At 40.7% G+C, this 21,281-nt stretch overlaps 1 long non-coding RNA gene and 1 pseudogene across 1 annotated transcript; one reads left to right on the forward strand and one right to left on the reverse strand.

The window, feature by feature from the left end:
• Positions 1-966: 966 nt before the first annotated feature.
• LOC129024077 (acyl-coenzyme A synthetase ACSM6, mitochondrial-like) lies at positions 967-9,443 on the forward strand (annotated as a pseudogene).
• A 4,639-nt stretch (positions 9,444-14,082) lies between these two features.
• LOC129024862 (uncharacterized) lies at positions 14,083-19,846 on the reverse strand. Its single transcript, XR_008497130.1, has 6 exons — positions 19,786-19,846; positions 19,640-19,675; positions 19,498-19,559; positions 18,030-18,103; positions 16,126-16,278; positions 14,083-14,208 (listed from the first exon to the last, which is right to left on the reverse strand). It is a non-coding gene; the product is annotated as an uncharacterized LOC129024862 (long non-coding RNA).
• Positions 19,847-21,281: the final 1,435 nt, after the last annotated feature.

Here is a 21,281-nt window from a genome sequence, read left to right on the forward strand (position 1 = left end):
AACTTCTTTAAAAAGTTCCAGGTCAAAACCATCTATGCCATGCTGTAAGGAGTAGAATCTGGGGTCCTGGACAATTGTTTGCTCCAATAGCAATAGCTACAAAATGTAGGACTTACAAGAATAACTAAGGAAAGTTACCAGGGCAAGGAGCTGGAGGCCAATAGCAAAGTTTATCAATTCATCAGTCAATAGATATTTAGATTGTTTAGATTGTTTCCACATTTGGGCTATTATGAACAATGACTTTTTTATGGTGCCCAAGAATTTCAATTTGAGAAGCAGAAGATAAAGGTGGGGTATGTGGGAAAGGCCTGCACCGGTTAACTAGATCCTTTTCCAAAATCAATGTATCTATAGTAGGGAGTGTAAGCATTGAAAGACAAGCAATGTCATCATCAGTTGCTCCTAGAAGTATTCTAGTTCTCCAAGCTTGAACAGTGAAGAGAAGCCTCTGTTAGAGCAGCCTCTGGCACACAAATGCACCCAGCATGTCCCAGTCTCATAGAAGGCCCCCAACAGGTGTTAGATGGATGCAAAAGAACCTACAGAAACAGCCAAAGGCCGGAAGTTGTTTGTTGTTGTTGTTGTTGTTGTTTTTCGTCTCCAATGCAAATCCAGAAATCCATAGCACAAGCCATTCTCAAGCCAGGAGGAAACAACAAAGAGGAAGTTTTCACAACCCCCTTGCTTCACAGTTTCAAAATCAGGCTACATTTCAAGTAACTAGTGGTCTGAAGCCTAACTATATAAATTTAGGACTGCTCGAGGGGAAAGGATAACAGCAGCAGAGCCACTGATCACTGGATTGTTTCAATGAGCTCAGGCTCCTGCATGTCTCAGTTCTTCCCCAGCCACCATCATGTTGCTTCCCCAATACAGAGGAGAAACTCCCAAGAGAAAGGGTATTCCAGAGACCTCATCTGTGCCTTCCAGGATGTTTGAGGAAATATTCTCTGCTCAAAAGATATGTATGAAGCCTTATTTGAGACTTTTTCAGGAATCATCTTTGTGCCTGGGAGTCTCCAGCTGACTGCCAAGGAAATTTGCTATCAATTACACGTGTCTAAAGCCCAATGCTTTGTGGCCAGTGAGGCTATGTTCCCAGTCATGGTCTCTGCCATGTTTGACTGCCCTACCTTGAAGACCAAGCTCCTGGTGTCAGATAAGTGCTATGATGGGTGGTTGGATTTCAAGGAGCTGATTCAGTAAGTGGACACTGAAAATGAGAAACTTAAATCAAGAAAATGTCTGATTTTGGAAGATAGAATGTTGTATGAGAAGGTGGTGTGAGTGGTCGTAATGAAAAGCTTAATGGTAATTTCTAGTCCTGAAAAAAAAAAACAGAGTAACTCCCCAACACCCCCAACAGAAGAATCCCTGATCTGGCCTACAAGTTCTCAGTCTGAGTGAAAGTCTCATCTTCTGATTCATACTTGACCATTCATTCTGAGATGGTAAAAAAATAGGTGATAAAAATATAAACACATTACAAAACATAATAAAAAGCTTATATATATATAATTATATAATGGAATACCATTCAGTCATTAAAAGGAATGAAATTATGTCTTTTGCAGCAAGCTGGATGGAACTGGAGGCCATTATCTTAAGTGAAATAACAGAAATACAAAGTCAAATACTGCATGTTCTCACTTATAAGTGGGAGCTAAATAATGTGTACACACAGATATAGAGCGTAGAATAATAGACACTGGAGACTCGCAAAGATGGGAGGTTTTGAGAGGGTGAAGAATGATAAATTATTAATGGGTACAATGTACACTATTTTGGTGATGGTTACACTAAAAGCCCAGATTTCACCATTATGTAACAAAACTGCACTTGTATCCCTTAAATTTATACAAATAAAAAAAGCTCACTGGCACTGGGATATGAGAAAATACATATTAAAACAACAACATGATGCCATGTTTATCCTCAGGTTAGCCAAATACAGTAGTCTCCCCTCATCTGTGGTTTCGTTTTCTGTGGTTTCAGTTACCTGTGGTCAACCATGGTCCAAAATAGTTGAGTACAGTACAATAAGATATTTTGAGAAAGAGAGAGAGAGATCACATTCACACAATTTTTATTACAGTATATTGTAATTTTTCTATTTTATTAATTATTGTTTTTAATTTCTTACTGTGCCTAATTTATAAATAAAACTTTATCATAAGCATGCATGTTTAGGAAAAAAGATAGTGTATATAGGGTTCAGTACCATTTGTGGTTTCAGGCACTCACTGGGAGTCTTGGAACATATCCCCCAGGGATAAGGTGGGACTACTGTATTATGTTTGATAATTATAAATGCAGTCTTTAGAGAGTAATATTTTAGTGTCCAGAGATGTAAAAAAAAAAAAAAAAACGTGAACAAGACAGACAAAGCCTCTCTCCTCATGGATTTTATATTCTAGACAACAAAATGGACAACAAGAAAACACATAAATGATCAAGGTAATACAGTTTCCAAAAGAAACTCCCAACCAAAACAGGCAAATTAAATACAGTGATCTTATGTGGAGATGGGGGAATTATCTTAGATTTGGTGGCTTCTTAGGAGAGGATGAGCTGAGACTTGAATACTATAGAGCCAACCTTTTGAATATCTGTAGGAATAATATCAGAGAGAATACTAAGGTAAAGGACCTGAGGTGGGAAAGAGCTTGACTTGTTCGAGGAACAGAAAGAATACCAGGGTGCCTGAAGTGTTGTGAGTGGAAAAGAGAGTGGGAGGAGAGGAGGTTGAATAGCAAGGGAGAGAGAGATTACAGCGGGTCTTGTAGGTCATGTAGGAATTGTCTGTGGAATGTGGAGGAGAAGGACTTGATCTGAGTGACATTTTAAAAACTCCTTCAACTGCTGTCTGAACAATGAGAGACAAGACAGGTAGTAAAGGGACCTGGCAGAAGGCTAGTGCAGTTGTCCAAGTGAGAAGCCATGTTGGTATGGACTATGATGGTGGCAGTGGACACAGGACTGGGAATTTGCAAGGCGAATAAGGAACTCGCCTCAGGCACAAAATGTAAAGGGGCACTGAAACATCCAGTGATCAAGAGAAATAATACTTTAATTTTCAAATACATTTAAAAAATCAAATTATAAAATAATTTTCATAATTGAAGTTTAAAAATTTGTATATAATTTTACATATTTATTTTATATATTTATATCATCTGTTTATAATTTATAATTTCATAAATTTTATGTTTTTAATACAATAATTTTTTTAATTAATAAAATCATATTGGCAAACTTCCACTGACAGATCACCTGCTTCTATTTTTATAAATACAATTTTATCGGAACCAGAGACAACATTAGGGTGACCAAGTAAGGTGAGTCATGCAACTGTCTGGTTGGATTACAGGCTGTGTGAGAACTATACTTTGAAGCTGGCTTGGCTGAATCCCATTCCTAAATCGTATTGGGAATACTTGACCACTTTGGGAGCATTCATTGTCATGTACTTATTTTAAATTTTGTGGCTGGGCACGGTGGCTCACACCTGTAACCCCAGCACTTTGGGAGGTCGAGGCGGGCAGATCACTTGAGGTCAGGAGTTCAAGACTAGCCTGGCCAACATGGTGAAACCCCATCTCTACTAAAAATATAAAAATTAGCTGGGTGTGTTGGCAGGCACCTGTAGTCCCAGCTACTTGGGAGGTTGAGGCAGAAGAATCGCTTGAACTCGGGAGGCGGAGGTTGCAGTGAGCCGAGATCACACCATTGCACTCCAGCCTGGATGACAGAGCAAGACTCCATCACAAAAATAAATAAATTAATTAATTAAATTAAATTTGGATATTTTATTATTAATTTTTGACAGTAGTTTTGATTATTTTAAAAATATTTCACTAAAATATTATTTATCTTGACTACTGAATTTGCTGGTATCCCCTTAAATATCATGTCTGTCACAAATGTTTCACTTGCTCCACCTTAGTCCCAGCCCTGAGTACAGATAATGAAGAGAGACAGACTTGTGACACGTTGTAGGGGTAAAGTTGTCAGGGCTTGCCAATGGTTAGGATGTGGCATAGATAGCTAGGTAGATAAGTAGATATATAGGGAAAGACTGATAATAAGGATTACTACAGATTTTTGCCCTGAGCAATTGAGTAAATAGAGGGTATTTTACTGAGAAAAATAAGGCTGGAACATAAAGGCATCATATATTACTTATCCAACAGAAATTAATGCAAAAAAATTAAGGGAAAAAATGGCAGCTGCACCTCTAACAAATCATCCCCCAATATACCAAGATACTAGCTGTTATTTTAAAAAATCAAAGATTACCAAACCAGGAGCCTAGGCTCTAAGTCAGAGAACCTAAATTTAGAACTTTGCTGTTGCATCTTTTGCAATTTATAGAGTTGTACCTCCAAAGCAGACCTTCATGGGGACCAAAAGTCAACATCCAATGGCTATATTCTTCACCAATGGGACAATGGGTGTTTCCAAACTGGCCGAGTATTCCCAGTATGATTTGGGAATGGATTTCAGTCAGGCTTCCAGATATAGTCCTCACACATCCTGTTCAGGCTTGAAAGCTCTTCTCTGGGGTGGTAAAGGGAGAGTTTCATGAGACTAAAGCTAAAAAAAAGAGTTCATTACTCAAGATTGCAGAAAACATCAATATTGAGAGAAGGAACAGGGCTGAAAACAGGGTGGGAGGGTGTACACCAAAGGATCAAAAGTAGATTACTATAGATAAAAAATCTAAGAGTACATGGTAAAAAGAGGAAGAGCAGTGAATCCATGCAGTTGAGGAGGGATCCAAGATGATTACTCCAAAGATGCACCATTGGATGTTACTTGTTCTTCAGTGCTACCAGCACCGGGGTGAATAATTGTGTTGACCACTATATGTAGCGATAAACACAGAGATAGAGTCGCAATTTATGAGGGTTTGGGGTTCGAGAGTCAGATTCTAAGATGCGAATCACATGTCATCACACTATCCCTTAAAAAAATTATTTAAGTAGCTTACGAATACTTTTGGGCATGAGTCACTGGGCCAATGCTAATGCCTCTTTCTAGCATCAGTGAAATTGCCACAATTTTACTGGCAATATCCAGGCTTATTACTCAAAGCAACAATGATCAAAACAAGGCTTCTGGGGTTCAGAAGTAAATGCCTCTCTTGGCAAATTCAAGGGATGCTGAAACTGATTTCAATTTCTTTGGTTGAACACTCAATTAAGTAATTAATTGGGTTGCATTTGTTTTAGTTTGGTTTGTCTGTGGTTAAGTTTCCCAACCTTACATTCAATTCTGCCTAAGATAAATGGTTGTGTATTGTGACTCCACACTCAAGTTCTCTTAACAAACTCTACCCAAAGGTTCCTTAGGGGAAACAGGTGTATGTGATGTTCATACTCACCTCAAAGGCTTTGACTCTCATAAGCTATAATGGCCAGTGGATATCAGGTAGAGAATTAGAATAGGAGAAACTATTCTAACTCATTTATTAAAATGGTTTAGGAGATCATTCATTTATTCAATTCATTAATTAATAAAAGTGCTTACTAGAACACTTCAGAGACCCCTGAAAGCCATGAATCCTGGAAGGCAATATCATACCAATTAAGTGATACTCACAGAATTTAAGAAGACTCCGTTAGCCTCCTGGCCTCATAGCCTTTGTTTGTTTTCATTTGGGTGGTCCTTGCTTCTCTCCACAGATTAATGCTTGTTAATAGCAAGTATTATTGTTGTTGCTAGTACCAACATGAGAAAATCCAAATGGCTTTCCTATTCCTTTTTAGATGGTGGATGGACCTCCAGCCAACAAATATTTTGTGGTCTAAGTGATGCCTTTGATGGATCTTTATCTCTAAGTACTGCCTTGGGAGCTCAGCTCCAAAGAGTCTGTGTGTTTCTGTGTCACATGCCAATTTTCTGTCCTGAGACTGTTCTAAATGTAAGACCAGGTCCTTGTCGTGGGACATGCGGGGCAAAGGCCAGAAAGAGGCATTAGCAACGGCCCAGTGGCTCATGCCCCAAATGGGGCAAATCAAGAATTAAATTTGGAGTGTGATCTTGACTTAAAGATGCTCTCCCTACTTCTGAGAGCAATGCTCCCTCACTTCTCTAGGGCCTTTGGAATTAGGAGGACTTGGCTACTTCAGTTGTAGCACTCAAAAGGCAGCTTTTTTTTTTTTGAGACAGAGTCTTGCTCTGTCACCCAGGCTGGAGTGCAATGGCGTGATCTCGGCTCACTGCAACCTCCCGCTTCCCGGGTTCAAGCGATTCTCCTGCCTCAGCCTCCTGAGTAGCTGGGATTGCAGGTGCCTGCCACCATGCCCAGCTAGTTTTTGTATTTTTACTAGAGACAGAGTTTCACCATGTTGGCCAGGCTGGTCTCGAACTCCTGACCTCCAGTGATCCACCCACCTTGGCCTCCCAAAGTGCTAGGGTTACAGGTGAGCCACCGTGCCTGGCCTGAAAAGAAAACTTTTAAAGGACAATAATGACATTGAAGAAGACAATATTAATATCAGTTACTATTCATTGACTATTCACTGGTACTTCATATGTATTATTTCATTTCATCTCTCCAACAACCCTGTAAGGGAAAAACTGGGGAAACTGAGTCTCATAGAAGATAAGTACCTAGTCCAAGGAATCACAGAGGTGTAATTAGACATTAAGCAATCATGGTCTATTGGACTCCACAGCACAATCTCTAAACTGTTGTGCTAACCTCTTAAGTGCCTCCACAATCCACAATTTTACTGGCAATATCCAGGCTTATTATTCAAAGCAACAAAGATCAAAACAAGGCTTCTGGGATCCAGAAGTAAATGCCTCATTGTGTATCTATTCAGGTATCAGTGAATAACATGATAGCTGCTAGGTTCACACAGCTAAAGCTAAATTCTCTCCCAAGGTCTGGAGGGTGAGGAATCACTAAATCTCCAAGACAAATGGCATGCCCCAGCCGAGTCTCAAATTTAGTGGCCCTCTTCCCTGGACCTTCCCCACCACAGTCTCACTGTCTTTCCCACTTAACATATAGATTTGGTTTTTTCTTCCTTGGGGTCCCAGGCTCTGTCCAGGCCTTCCGTCACCACTCTATCTGCAAATCCACTGATGTACCAGGAACTGATTCAGCACAAGTGTTTCGCCAGGTAAGAGAGGATCTTTCAGGAGAGAGTCAATTTCCACTCATGGTATCATAAATAAGATTAGGAATCCTCAATCTGTTGAAGTAGATCCAATCCTATCTTTCATTAACACACCTATCTTGTTGCCATTTATGACAATAACTTCGTTAGAGTGTGGGATTTTTTTATTCTCTTGTGACTTTTCAAAGCCATAGCTTCTGGCTCCACAGGAGTCCAGAATATAGAACTAAATTATAATCATAAGGTCGAGTTTGTTTAATCAATTTGTAATTACACCTCCCTTTAAAAAGATAAACATTAAAGACAAATACATTATCTGTAAATAAGGTAAATATTAAAAACAAAGACCACCTTCCTTATTGGATATAAATCCTTTTAGGCCTTTTAAAAATAAATTTATATCTATATTTATCTACCTATCTTCACTGCAATATACTGAAATATTGGGATGGGATTATATAGATGGTATCATACTATGTATATCATAGTAAAACCTGCATTTTCACTCCACACTGTTCCTTAGAGCTCTATTTATGATAATATGTGTAATATATTTTAATCATTGCATAGTATTCCTTAGTATGAATGAATTATATGTTAATGAGCCCCAAGTACCTATCAAGGATACTTGAATCTTTTCCAAGCTGCTGAAATAAGAATCTTTGCACATATCCTAGAATTCTCTAGAGTACCCACTGAGAAGTGGAACTGCCAGTGTTTTGTGGAGTCTGGGTGATGCCCAGATTAATCATCACTAAAGATTAATGAGAAAGCACAGGTTCCAAAGCATTGTATCATGCCTTAGAGTTTGCTAAATAATTATTTAACTCTAAATTTTACTTTAGCTGTGTGAGCAAGGACATATACTCTATGAAGGGAGCATTTGTGGGAACAAAGAATAGCAACGTATTAAATTATGATGACATAAACAAATGCCTAGTTCATTGGCATTTTATGAAGCAATTAAAAATAATTCAGCTAAAATACAGTATATCTTTATTCATCAACATGCCATCCCATATAAAATGTTCAGATTCTTTCTTTCTTTTTTTTTTTTTTTTTTTTTTTGAGACAGGGACTTGCTCTGTTGCTTGGGCTGCTAAGGTGCTCGAGGGATCCTCCCATCTCAGCCTCCCAAGTAACTAGGACTACAGGCACATGCCACCACACCTGGATATTTTTTGTTTTCATTTTTTCTAGAGACCTGGTCTCACTATGTTGCCTGGTCTTGAACTCCTGGGCTCAAGCAAGTCTCCCACCTCTGCTTCCCAAAATGCTGGGATTACAGGAATGAACCACTGTGCCCAGACAGATTATTTCTTATACTCTTGATAGAAAAGGACTTAAAATTTTACAAGTAGTCAACTCTCACTTGTACCCTTAAATTAATAATAAAAAGGCAATGATAAAATGGTGCCTTTGGAATTAACTCAGAAACAGTTCTCCAATTCTGATCTTTCTTAGTCTCAAGACCTAACTCGGTGGGCAGGTCAGGTATTATCTAATACAGATGAGCTACCACATAACAATTAATTGACACTCTTGTGTTCAAAATACATAGTAATTCTATCTCTATCTGAGACCATGAAGAGGTTTGCTCTAATCATTTTCCCACACTGGAACCTTCTACCATCACCAAAATAAAATACACATAAAATGAATTGTGGGTTTATAAAAAGTGTTCGCTACTATTCTATCTATGTCTGGGGCCCTATAGAAACTTCTCATAATATCCAGAGACTTTCAGCCCAGTTTGTAAAATTGGTGGCTGTCTCTCCATCCCCAGACTTCAGAAAATTAGTTCCTTCTTTACCTTACCATTGCTGACACATTCCTCTTACACAGGTAAGGCTTTTGGGGTGATAATAGAACTCAGAAGGGTTTCTACAGAAGGCTGGCTTCCTACCATCAGTTAATAATTATTTACTTTTAGCATTAATACCTCTTGTCTAGAAGAGTAAATGAATCTTCATAGAGATTGATGTAACTGAGATGTCTGAATAGATTATCTAAAAGACTAGTAATAAGAACATAAACTATCACTTAATGAGTACCTCCTATATGTTTGGCAATATCTGTATCATTTTTGCAAGTTTCTTTCTCACAACACACCTATTATTGGTAGAAATGTTCACTAAGGCTAAGAACAACTTTTGATGCCTCTCCAGCTACAGATTCAAGAGTCTGAAGCTTTGTGTGGCTGTAGGAGGATCCATCAGCCCTGGGGTGATTGAGGACTGGAAACACATCACTAAATTGAACATCTATGAAGGCTATGGGAAGACAGCAACTGTAGGTTGTTGCTGATTCACCATTCAGCCAGAAACCAAACTTGTCCATTCACTGTGTAAGCACATTGTCAAAGCACTAGCACACACTAGAAATGCAGAACTGGATATGAAGCACGGGAAAAGGAATTGCTTTAATCTAAAGGGACCGCCCTTCCATTGCAAGACAAAGAATTACAAGTACAGATAACTTATAAACGTACAGATTTCACAGCAGGAAGTTGAGCTAGTTTCCACCTGACAATTCCTGTTTACTCTGTGAAGTATGAGGCAATGTCACCTGACGAGAATGTGAAAATGAGGTGATAGAATTCTGAGTGGAGGATGTTTAAAATGATCATTGCTGAATATGGAAGAAAGAGCAGATTGTGAAAATAAAGGAGAAATGGGTAATTATAAGATCACATTTGAGGTTGCTGAGCATTCATCTTCAACGTCACTAATCTATGTAGTTGTGTGATTTTTCTCCAATATCACTCTAAAATACAGATATAAGCATAGTGAAAGTGAACAGTTGGATTGAAGCAGGATTAAAGTTGTGCCAAGAAGATCCAATAAAAGGTCAGTGGGCAAGGGATCTAGTGATATTGGAAAGAAAATAGTTAAGATGAAAGACTAACAAACTAAGCTGATTGGGGAAGGAAGAGAATTCAAGAAAAGGCAGATAAGTTGTGTGAAGGCAAAGCACTGGGGATGTCAATGGAGCTGGAATGACTGAAGGTAGTTGTTTTAGGCTGCTGTAACAAAATATCATAGATTGGGTGGTTTAAACAACCAAAATTTATTTTACTCACAGTTGTAGATGCTGGATGTCCAAGATCAGAGTGCCAGCATGGTCAGGTTCTGGGGAGGGCCCTCTTCTGAGTTGCAGACTATCAACCTCTGGTGGTATTCTCACATGACAGAGAGAGAGACAGAGAGAGAGCGCAAAAAGTCTCTTTCTCTGTTTTGTTGCTGTTACTTTTTTTTTTCTTAAGAGTTAGGGTCTTGCTCTATTGCCTAAACTGGAGTGCAGTGATGCAGTCATAGCTCCCTACAGCCTCAAACTCCTGGGCTCAAGTGATTCTCCAACCTCAGCCTCCCAAGTAGCTGGGACTACAGGTACACACCACCACAATTGGCTAATTATTTATATTTTTTTAGTAGAGACAGGGTCTTACTATGTTGCCCAGGCTGGTCTCAAACTCCTGGCCTCAAGTGATCCTCCTGCCTCAGCCTCCCAGAGTATTTAGGACAGGCACGAGCCACCGTGCCCAGTGTCTCTGCTTATGAGGGCAGGAATCCCATCATGAGGGCATCACTCACATGACCTCATCTAAACCCAATTACCTCCCAAAAGCCCCATCTCAAAACACCATCACAGTGAGGAGAAGGGCTTTAGCACATGGATTTGGGAGAGATACAATTTAGTCCATAGCAGCAGTGGTCAAACAGTGAGATACATAGACTTAAGATTTCAGAGGTAGAACATTTGCAGGTGATGCCAACACAAGGGTATAGCCACAGGTGGATTAAGTGTCATGACACTCCCTAGAGATCAGGGTCAATAAATGAAGAGACGAGAGGGTAGGACTGGTCATTCATATAGATGTAGGAGGCACTCAGGATGATGGTGGGACGTGGAGTAAAGGAAAGATCATGAACCTCATGATGAAGGCTTTAATGGATAAGGAATGACTAGGAGATTGGTAAATTATAGCAACCAGGAGTAGTAGAGGGTGGTAAAGGTAAGTGGTGTGAGTCTTAGAAAGACACGGGCATTGTACATAGGGTCAGAAAAGTAATGATTAGGAGTAATCATCTCTTATGTTTTAAAGTATTAGACAAAACGTGAGTCTGGTGATATTTTGACTAGAAGTCGCATGACCTAGATTCTAACACAACTCTGCTACAGAACAACTGAAGGAGTCGTAAGAGGGCCCTCTGTCTTTCTCTGTGCCTGGTTTCTGATTCATTCATTCACTCACCCATTCCATGAACACTTATGGAAATCCCACACTCTCCTAAGCATGGGGACATCGTGATAAGCCAAGCCACAACAACCTTCATGGGGCTGTAGAGTAGCAGAGCAGATTTAATCAAAGAATTGTGTAGTAGAAGTATAGCCAATACCAGAAATAAGTGCTCTGAAGTGAAGGACCAGAACTCATTGAAGGTATATTACAAAGAATCTAACTTCTTTTACGGAATTAAGAAAATCTTCCCTAAGAAATTCCTGTTCTGAGAGCTGAAGGATAAATAAGGGTTCACCAGGTAGGGGAGGGGGCATCTTGGGTGGAAGGGATCAGGTTGCACTAGAGAAACCCTCTGAGGGTTCATGCATAGACTACAGAGGGTCAGGGGACTGGGATGCAGGAGTCACTGGAGAGGTGGGGACCATCCAGACCTTCCAAGGCCTTTAGAGCCAATACAGCTCATGGTCACCCAATGTTCATCCTGCCTTCTCTCTCATGATAAGACAATAAGCTGAATGTGCAATGAATCAGTCAAGGTAGAAAAGCTAAACAAGTTGCCAAGGTCACACAGCTACTTGCTTTAAAATGTTTTAAGTGAGATATGATTCATATATTATAAAATTCACCATTTTAAGTATATACCTGAGTGGCTTTTAGTATATTTATAAGGTTCCAAAACCATCAATAGAAGCCCTTGTTTTTAGGCCCTACTTACTTTGGCCTCTTTTAACCTCCAGAAGAGATCATTTACGTGTATATATATATAAAATTTTATATTTTAAATATATAATATATTGTTTAATATTTTATATCTATTAAGTATATTATATATTGTTTAATATTTTATATTTATTAAATATATATAATACATATAATATTTATGTGTTTAAATGTGGCAAAACATTCACACAATAAAGCGCATGACTTTTTTTTTTCTTCAACTTTTATTTTAATTTCAGAGGTACATGTGCAGGATGTGCAGGTTCGTTACATAGGTAAACTTGTGCCATGGTGATTTGCTGCACGGATCATCCCATCGCCTAGGTATTAAGCCTGGCATCCATTAGCTATTCTTCCTGATGCTCTCTCGCCTGCCACACCTTCCTCTGACAGCCTCGACTGTGTGTTGTTCCCTCCCATGTGTCCATGTGTTCTCGTCACTCAGCTCCCACTTATAACTGAGAATATGTGGTGTTTGGTTTTCTGTTCCTTCATTAGTTTGTTGAGGATAATGTCTTCCAACTCCATCCATGTCTCTGCAAAGGACATGATCTCATTCCTTGTAATGGCTACATGGTGTATATGTACCACATTTTCTTTATCCAGTCTGTCACTGATGGGTGCTTAGGTTGATTCCATGTCTTTGCTATTGTGACTAGTGCTGCAGTGAACATACACATGCATGTATCTTTATAACAGAATGATTTAAATTCCTTTGGGTATATACCCAGTAGCGAGATTGCTGGATCAAATGTTATTTCTGTCTCTAGGTCTTTGAGGAATTGTCACACTGTCTTCAACAATGGTTGAACTAACTTACACTCCCACCAACAGTGTAAAAGTGGACCTAAACTATACCCTACAATAAATGGACTTAACAGATATTTACAGAACATTCTACCCAACAGCTGCAGAATATACATTCTATTCATCAGAACATGGAACATTCTCCAAAATAGACTATATGATAGGCCACAAAACAAGTGTCAGTAAATTTAAGAAAATCGAAATTATATAAAATACTCTCTCAGACCACAGTGGAATAAAATTAGAAATCAACTATAAAAGGAACCCTCAAAACCACAGAAATACATGGAAATTAAATAACCTGCTCCTGAATGATCGTTGGGTCAACAATGAAATCAAGATGGAAATTAAAAAATTCTTTGAACGATAATAGTGATACAACCTATCTCCTCACCTGGGTCTTTGTTCCCTGCTCTCTCTTTCTCTGCTTCTCTCTGCTCCCTCCTTTTCCCCCCCTTTCTCTCTCTCTGTCCTTCCCCCTACCCCCTTTCTCTTCCCCACCCCCATTCTCTCTCTGCCTGTCCCTTTCTCTTACAAACCTCACCCCCCACACTCTGTGTTTCTCTCCAGCCCTGTTCAGAGGGAGCCTCTCACGACTGACCTCTGCACATCCCACAATTTGAAAATTATAGAAAGATGGTGGGGGGACACAAAACTTATTGAGAAATGTCTGCTCCCAGCTCAACTTTTGTCAGACTCACCTGCATTTGGTGCTACCAGGGGCAGCTGGTTCAGTGGGGATAGGGCTCTGACAAACCCTGAGCTTCTGCAGGGTCTCATCACTGGCTCCACAGCCACTGCTGGTCCCTCTTCTATTCCCTATTGAGATAAATCAGCCACCTCATGGGGATACATTCCTGTCTATCTTATCAGAAGGAACCCCTGTGACTGGCAGGCATCAGGTGCCTAATGACTATTTCTGAAATGAATGAGCACAATCTCCACTCATGGCTTGATACGGGATGTTTCCCCACCCCAGAAAGCCCTCTTGGGGCCCTCCCAGTCAACACTACCCAAAGGGCAACCCTGCTTCTGCAGCCATCATTGCAATATCTGCCTGGGTTTGAACAGTGTATGAGGAATCACACCTGGTACACCGGGGGGTCATCTGATCCTCCAGGAGACAGACACCCAAACAGATAGGACTGCAAACCTTTATTAGGGGAAACACTATGGAAGATTAGAGACAGATGAGGCAGCAGTGGGCAGGCAGCATAAAACATATTGGATACTTTTCCAAGTTATGTAGGAGCCACAGCATGGCTGTCACAGCTCAGGGGCCTCTTCAAATTTCAGCTTGTCCTTTAAAGCAAAAAAAAAAAAAAAAAAAAAAAAAAAAAAAATTATTTCCATGTGATCTTCTCTTTTCTTATATACACTTTGTCTTTTATAAAATATCTGTGCCCCTGATAAATACTTCTGTGTGTGGCTGCATCTGTGTCTATATGCCATGGAAAGCAATTATCTATGGGTCTCAGTTATAGGTCTTACAGTTTAACTGTGTACACATTCTTATAATTATCTTTTCTTTTATCCAGTAGAATCTGAATTTTAATCGTGGAGACAGGGACTTTGCCTTATCTTTTGAAACAGGGATTGGAAATCTCTGGGCCTGAGCTGTTACAGCCTATGGTTTATCTAATGAACTTCAATGAACAACTTTTGATGATCTTCTGAGTGGGAATATTTTCATTTAAACAGTGAGGGGGTGAGTGTCTAACATCTGTCAGCTACTTTGGAAGATGCTTTCTTTATGGGCTTGGTCTCTTCATCCTCACAATGACCTCATAAACCACATCATCCCCGGCTCATTTATAAGAAAGCTGAGGCTCTGAGCTCCACTGAAAGTTAGTATCTGGGCTCAGACAGCAGGGACAGAGGGAAGGGTGACAATTTTGCATGACAATGTTGGAGATGCAAAGCTGGGAGTCAGAGGTGAGAGGCAGAGGGTGCCAGGAATGAGCTGAGACCCAACCTGCCAGGGCAGCTCAGGATTGGCCTTCAGTTCCCCACCAGAGTCAGTCTCATTCTGAAGGCCAAGGCCGCAGCTCCACTGAACCACTGTTAGTCTCCTTGAGCCATAATAAACTCAGGCAGACAGGGTCCCCTTATAGAACCAAGTTAAATTTCCCAGACCTCTAGGCATTCGTTCACCCTGATCCAGAGCCTTCACACATCCAGGGAAAGAATCATCCTTCCCGCAGATAATGGACTAAAGGCTTTAGGGCAACAAGCAACTTCTGGGAAGGATAATTCTCTTGTCTACACTGTGCCATCTGAGCTCTCCCATAGTGGCTCTGTTGTGGCCATCACGCAGCCGCCACGCTCCTGCTCACCCTGCTTGCACCTGCCAGAAGTGGCCTCCCAGCTCCACCTAAGTGAGTTCAACAAACCCCTATGTGACATCTCCCCACTTTATCTCTCTTCCATGCCCTCCTCTTTATTCCCAGGAGAATCTGTCTTCCTCTTTTGCACTCTGGGGCCCTTCACTCGTGCTTCCATTATGGATGGTCACAAGATCCGTGCCCTTTTTTGTGTGTCTGTCTGCTGCAGGACATAGGAAGCGCTGCAAGTCAAGGGTGTGTCTCATCCCTCACAGAGCTGGCCACATGGTCAAGGTTCCATACATGCCTGCAAAATTGGTATTTATGGCTTCTATAAGCAATCTCTTTCCTCATCTACAAGAGATACCTGCTGCCTTGCTCGTGATGGGGAGATGATGCAACCCACTGTGTGCCCTCAGAAACTTGAGAAAAGTTACCACTTCACTGGGCGTGGTGGCTCACGCCTGTAATCCCAGCACTTTGGGAGGCTGAGGCTGGCGGATCATCTGAGGTCAGGAGTTCGAGACCAGCCAGACCAACATGGAGAAACCCCGTCTCTACTAAAAATACAAAAAAATTAGCCCAGCGTGGTGGCACATGCCTGTAATCCCAGGTACTTGGGAGGCTGAGGCAGGAGAATCTCTTGAACCTGGGAGGTGGAGGTTGTGGTGAGCCGAGATCGCGCCATTGCACTCCAGCCTGGGCAGCAAGAGTGAAACTCCGTCTCAAAAATAAATAAATAAATAAATAAAATAACCATGTCCCCAGCCAGTGTTACCCTTGTATTGCAAAGTCCTGCAGTACCATCTGTGACATTTCTTTCTATTCATTCAATAAGGAAAAAAAAAGATGAATCTGCTTTAAAAGTCAGTCCATACTGTTCAGATCAACATACCAAGTGGTGTGCATGGAGGCAGTGGTCGTGTTCCCAGAGGCCACCCAGGCAGAGGAGGTGTCTGGTAGCCCATGAATGGTCCTGAAGAGCCAGCCATGCAGTAGAGCAAGTAGGGCAATCCTGAAAAAGGGGTCTTCCTGAAGCCATATTGACCTGCAGAGCAGAAGGAAGAAAAGTTTCAAAATGCATTAATATGATGTACAAAAACACCAACACCAACCCCAATCCTATGCAGCAGGTGACAGTCCCTGGCACCTTTCTTTCCTCCAAGTTTCAAAATAGCAGTGTCAGTGCCAAAAAATCTCCCTTTTACTGAGTCCTGAGGACAGCTGGAGTGTGAAGGGAAGCCATGAGGATAACCTGCTGTCACCACATGCCACTGTGTCTGTCTGCAAATGCAGGCACTCTGGGTGCTGTTCCAGTGAAGACAGAGCCATTACACAGTAATAAAAAAGCATATTCCAGACACATGAGTGTCTAGCCCAGGTATACGCCCATCCCTCCCTCACCACCATCACTGAAGTTGGTTCCTTGCATATGATGAACAGAAAGAAAAGGAGGAATGAAAAGTCCATTATTCATACAAGAATCACAGCTACTCTTGGGAGAACTTTTTATAGGCCTTTTATGTCTTATCTCTGATTCTCAGAATGCTGCAAGGTCAGTGTGGCCACTATGCACTAAATCGAAGGAAAGAGGATCCCAGAGGAAGGAGAAAATTTATCCAGGGTCACACAGCTTGCAAGAGGCAGAGTGGAAGTTGATCCCATCTCTGCCTGCAAGACCCTCTGGTCCCCCTTTGCCTCCCTTCCTGACAAAGGGTCTTCTCTACTCTGGAAGTACAACCTGTGGGCACAAAAAGCTCTGGGGAGATATGAATTACTGATGTCCTGCAGGGGAACTGGGAAAGGGTTTTCTGATAGAACAATCTAATCTATAGAAGTTAGTTAGGCACAGCTATAATATTTATTTTAACTCACAGGTATTACCAAATTTTAAATGCACCATGACATAAAGAACAATTTTGTCCATGGAAAAATGAGATGGGAGTTCTAAATAACAGAATTAAAACAACTGTGACTTAATTTCAAGTGCAGAAATCCTGTCATGTGTGATCGGAGGACTCACCAGCTGTGAAAGCTACAGGGACCACATGAGAAACAGCTTAGCTGACCATAATTTAAGGCCTTTGTTGGGAATTGTCCTTGTAGGTAATTAGTGACTTTCACTCTTCACTATCTCACATCCAGTGTACATTTTCTATTACAAATATAAAACCTCTGACAACTAGAATGTTCGATCAAGGGCACCATTGGATGGGGAGGGGGCATTTTTGCATAGCAAAGTTGCCAGGAGAGATGGGACAGTGATGAATTATGGAATTTGCTTTGTCAAAGAGCATTCAGAGTTGCACAAAGCACATATTAATACTGGATGAATGAGTTTTCATATTTTTCACTTATGGGGGTTACAGCAGATATTCTAAAAGTTAGTCACCTACCCCATAATAATTAAATAACAGCAACAAAAAATCCCCACATATTTGGGGAGGGGACCCAGCAACATCTTGAGTAAAAAGGATCAGTCAGGGTCTACTGGGCCATGAGACCTATAGCAGTGGAGTTAAGTGGCATCTTCTCATGTTATTTCTGGAAATAGAACAGTTAAAGCTCTTCAGCCCTTGGCCCTTAAGCATTTATGGTCTCTGGAAGTGCCACCAAAGATGACCAGCTGGGAATGGAGAAGACTGAAGCCTCGTGGAGAATATTTTGCTTTTTAAAAAGTAAAGAGACAGAAAAGATACCACAGAACACACAAACCAGAGACAAGGCCAGGAGAGGGTGCTGTATGAAAAGACAAAAGTGTCCTGAAATAGGCACAGTGAAAATGACGACAGCATTTACCTTTATCTTCTCTGTGCTCTCAGTTGGGATGCAGCTGCTGTTCCTCATGGGAATTAAATAAGGGCCTGAATCTGCTAAGGGCCAAAGAAGGGATAGAGGCTTATTCTGGCTTGCATGTTATTTGCAGAATAAGAATCCCTCCATGTCCACCTCTGCCATGTCACTCTCTTTGCCACAGTCAGGTCCCTTACCAGAGTTACAGACTTTATTAACCAGATGCCACAGAGGACCCTGGAACTCTCTGGACCCTTGTCTTTGAGAAGGACACCACAGAGCCCTGGTCTTAACAAATCAACTAACTGCGAACAGGCAGGTCTCGAACTAGCTGGAAATCAACTCTAAATCAGAAGTTCCCAGTGCATATCAGAGGGAACTATTTATAAATTAAGCACAGACTAAAAATTAAAATAGGAGCATTCAAGGATAAAAAGAATATCAATAAACCCTGGACAGGAATAACACTGCTCCTTTTTTTCAAGCCATAGAGACATTCACAATTCTTTGGATTCATATTTAATCTAACTTCCATATCAGACCAGGTATAATAAATATTAATGAACAGAAATGACTTAAAGAGACTAATAGTAATGAGAAAAGGTAAGAGCTATGGGAATTAACTGTAAAGTTTTAGGGTTACACTTAAAATGTTAGAGGAGTAAAACTGCATAGAAATTTATTACTAATGGAATTGTATAGTTCACAATAAACAATTTAAACAAACAAAAATAATAAAGGAAGCTCCGAAAATAGTAAATAAATGCCTCTTTTCCTAAAACATATCTCATTGTACAATACTGATTCACGAAGACATAGCAATAAAATTTCCTCTCTCATTAGGACATACAGTTCCAATTCTAAAATGTTACTGGTGTTGCTTTTCTCAAATGAAAGAAAAATAAAGCCTTCACTCTGACGCAAGGTGGGAAGTGGAGCTGGCTCATTTCCCTTCTAGGCTCATCACCTGTGTTAAAAGTAACCAAAAGCTCAGGGTCGGGTGGTGTCCACAGTCAGTGGAGCGGACTGAGCTCCACCATTCATAGGGGACTGGACGAGAACCATTTGGCTGGGGCATTTGAGGAAAATTGTGTCCTGACACCCAGTGAGACAACTGTTCTCTTTAGTAAGTGCTTGAAACTCTTTCCAGGAAACATAACAATTACCCTCTACCCTGACCCCTCAACCTCAAAAGGAGAAGCAGAGCATGTGGATTGTACAGCAGAAGTTACATGGCTGCTTTCACAGTGAGCTCCTGCCTCTTTGGGGATGATTCTCTATGCCTGGTTGTCCACTAGCTGGCTCCTGACTAATGTGTCTCTCCAGCACTCTCTCTTTTTCAATCATTTCCTATCTTGGAGATAGAGAAAGAATGAACTTAAATAAGAATTAAAACACCAAGTTCTTTACTAGATACTCAAAGCTTTGTCTTAAAACAAAAACATCCTTAGAAATGTCCATCACAATTACCTACCTGTGCTGCTTGTAGGCAGCCTTCTTCTCTTGCATCTCCCTCTGCAAGGCTTAAACACAGAGCTGTGGGGGAGAAAAATACATCCACGTCCTGACCTGGCAGATTATGTCGAAAAGCAAGGAAAGAAAAAAAAAAAACTTACCCAGTTGTCGTGAGCCTTTCTTTCAGAAGTGGCGATCTGAAAAAGCCAACACATGAGAAACCATATGTTTAAGGAGTCTAAGGGCCATGAGATCATTTGCATCAGTGCTGAAGGATTCTGCAACTGCTGGGAAGAAGGCTCCTTACCTGGCATCTGTAGTAGTCTTCTACCCACTTCTGCTGCTCTTCTGTGTTTTCCATCATTTTCCTATGGTTTAGAATCACTTTTATCAGGTAAAGTGCCATTTTAAGTATGATTTTAAATAACCTGCCATGTTCCTGTTATCCTCACAACTGTACCCTTACACAATCTATCCATAGATAGAAAACGAATTCCACATGGTTATAAAAATACAGTACTACAAAAAACTGTTGCTATATTGATTCCTCATCTATTATTTAATGCCTGCTGGATTCTGAGTTGGCAATTTCCTTACCTACTCTCAGTATGTCCTTAATTTATCCTTCATTGAGCATCACTTATCATAAATCTCTATTCTCCTTGTACTAATATCCTTACCATATTTCACAGGGAAGAACAACTGGGCTTATAAACAGGCACAGTCCTTTTTAAGGATATGATTGATCCTACAACAATGCACTTTCCTAAGGATGATGACAATCATCCCTAGAAAAGTTTGTGTAAACTGAGTTTCAACACAGTCTGCCCAGCAGTGGAATCAGGAAACGTTTTGTTACTTCACAGTTTTTGGTCACTGGTAAATCTTTTTTTTTTTTTTTTTTTTTGAGATGGAGTCTTGCTCTGTTGCGTAGGCTAGAGTGCAGTGGTGCGATCTCGGCTCACTACAAGCTCTGCTTCCCGGGTTCATGCCATTCTCCTGCCTCAGCCTCCTGAGTAGCTGGGACCACAGGCGCCCGCCACCATGCCCGGCTAATTTTTTGTATTTTTAGTAGAGATGGGGTTTCACCATGTTAGCCAGGATGGTCTCGATCTCCTGACCTCATGATCCGCCCACCTCGGCCTCCCAAAGTGCTGGGAATACAGGCGTGAGCCACTGCGCCCAGCCAGTCATTGGTAAATCTTAAAGTACTTTGTTTTCTCTTGTGTGAATTTTCTCTCTCTCTAAATATGTCTTCTGACCATTTGTTTATGTTTCTGTGTTAATTGGGTATAAACATTGTACAAAGATTAAAAACAAAATACTCCAACAGAGGTTTCCCGAGAGGTTGGTACTGAGTCTCTGAAGTCACTTGTAGGTGTGTATTTCCTCAATTACTAATTTCAAGCTTCCCTCTGCCTCTGACAACTGCCTCTCCTTTGCTGCTCGCTCATGTTCTTTCATCTCAGCTTCCTGAGATGAGAAGGGAAAGAAATGTATGCACATGATCCAGTAGCCAGTGTGGGATTCTTTCTTCCCTTCCAGCATCTGAAGGCTGTGATTAAAAGGTCCTCTACCAACCTTCCCATATATATACCAACAGATCTTCATAATGAGAGGGAGAATGGAAGCCTCCCATTGAGGGACAAAAAAAAAAAAAAAAAAAAAAAAAAAAAAAAAATTCACACTCTGGCCTGCTGGCAAGTCCTCTGTAATTTCCAGCTCCTCTTCATAGCTCTATACTCCTACTCACTAGTAAGTAAATCAAGGACTATAAAAAGCTTCTATGAGATGCACTGTGTG

This window comes from Pongo pygmaeus, chromosome X, assembly GCF_028885625.2.
Source record: "Pongo pygmaeus isolate AG05252 chromosome X, NHGRI_mPonPyg2-v2.0_pri, whole genome shotgun sequence".
NCBI classification, from domain to species: domain Eukaryota; kingdom Metazoa; phylum Chordata; class Mammalia; order Primates; family Hominidae; genus Pongo; species Pongo pygmaeus.